Source organism: Nanorana parkeri, unplaced genomic scaffold (assembly GCF_000935625.1).
Source record: "Nanorana parkeri isolate BGI_ZX_2015 unplaced genomic scaffold, ASM93562v1 scaffold3434, whole genome shotgun sequence".
In the NCBI taxonomy this organism is placed as follows: domain Eukaryota; kingdom Metazoa; phylum Chordata; class Amphibia; order Anura; family Dicroglossidae; genus Nanorana; species Nanorana parkeri.
In genome coordinates, this window is record NW_017309702.1 from 28,801 (window position 1) to 30,698 (window position 1,898).

Genomic DNA, 1,898 nt, shown 5'->3' on the forward strand with positions numbered 1-1,898 from the left:
AGCAAAGAGAGACAGCCAGGAGGGAGAGCGAGCAAAGAGAGACAGCCAGGAGGGAGAGCGAGCAAAGAGAGACAGCCAGGAGGGAGCGAGGAAATACAGCCAGGAGAGAGAGCGAAGAGAGACAGCCAGGAGAGAGCGAGGAAATACAATCAGGAGAGAGCGAGGATATACAGCCAGGAAAGAGAGCAAAGAGAGACAGCCAAGAGAGAGAGGGAAGGCGAGCGAAGAACGACAGCCAGGAGGGAGGGCGAGCGAGCAAAGAGACACAACAAGGAGGGCGAGCGAGCAAAGAGAGACAGCCAGGAGGGCGAGCGAGCAAAGAGAGACAGCCAGGAGGGCGAGCGAGCAAAGAGAGACAGCCAGGAGGGCGAGCGAGCAAAGAGAGACAGCCAGGAGGGCGAGCGAGCAAAGAGAGACAGCCAGGAGGGCGAGCGAGCAAAGAGAGACAGCCAGGAGGGCGAGCGAGCAAAGAGAGACAGCCAGGAGGGCGAGCAAGCAAAGAGAGACAGCCAGGAGGGCGAGCGAGCAAAGAGAGACATCCAGGAGGGAGAGCGAGCAAAGAGAGACAGCCAGGAGGGAGAGCGAGCAAAGAGAGACAGCCAGGAGGGAGCGAGGAAATACAGCCAGGAGAGAGAGCCAGAGAGCGAAGAGAGACAGCCAGGAGAGAGAGCCAGAGAGCAAAGAGAGACAGCCAGGAGAGAGTGAGAGAGAGAAGAGAGACAGCCAGGAGAGAGCGAGAGAGAGAAGAGAGACAGCCAGGAGAGAGAGAAGAGAGACAGCCAGGAGAGAGCGAGAGAGAGAAGAGAGACAGCCAAGAGAGAGAGAGAGAGACAGCCAGGAGAGAGCGAAGAGGGACAGCCAGGAGAGAGCGAAGAGAGACAGCCAGGAAGAGCGAAGAGAGACAGCCTAGAGAGAGCGAAGAGAGACAGCCAGGAGGGAGAGCTAGCAAAGAGAGACAGCCAGGAGGGAGAGCGAGCAAAGAGAGACAGCCAGGAGGGAGAGCGAGCAAAGAGAGACAGCCAGTAGAGCGAGCCAGAGAGCAAAGAGAGACAGCCAGGAGAGAGTGAGAGAGAGAAGAGAGACAGCCAGGAGAGAGCGAGAGAGAGAGAAGAGAGACAGCCAGGAGAGGGAGAGAGAAGAGAGACAGCCAGGAGAGAGCGAGAGAGAGAGAGGAGAGAGCGAGAGAGAGAGAAGAGAGACAGCCAGGAGAGAGCGAGAGAGAGAAGAGAGACAGCCAGGAGAGAGAGAGAGAAGAGAGACAGCCAGGAGAGAGCGAGAGAGAGAAGAGAGACAGCCAGGAGAGAGCGAGAGAGAGAAGAGAGACAGCCAGGAGAGAGAGAGAGAAGAGAGACAGCCAGGAGAGAGCGAAGAGGGACAGCCAGGAGAGAGCGAAGAGAGACAGCCTGGAAGAGCGAAGAGAGACAGCCTAAAGAGAGCGAAGAGAGACAGCCAGGAGAGAGCGAAGAGAACACACCCACCTGAGGCCCCACAGAACCCACCATAGATCCTGCACAGACCACAGAGACTGTCTATGGTAAGCTCTGCAGGGTCTCAGGTGGGCTGGTCGGGGCGCCCTTTCCTTGCAGCTCCTTACCTGCCGCAGCGGGCTTCTTACAGCACCGGACCGTCAGCAACCGCTTCCTTCACTGGACCGGCGGTATTGGGCCCCAACCCCGGCGTCCTCCACCTCCTCCCCTGTCAGTGACCGCCCGGCGGTAGTTCCATCGTCCCATTCTCTGCCACTGCAGGATGGAGCGGAGTCCCAGCAGGGTAATGTGGAGTGCAGCCTCAGCGGGGGAGCGCGGGAGTTCCCTCTGCTCTGTATTTCGTCTCTCTCCCCTCCTGCTCTCGCTGCTGGGCTGGAGACGGAGCCGTGACCCAGTGAAGTGCCGGCGGGG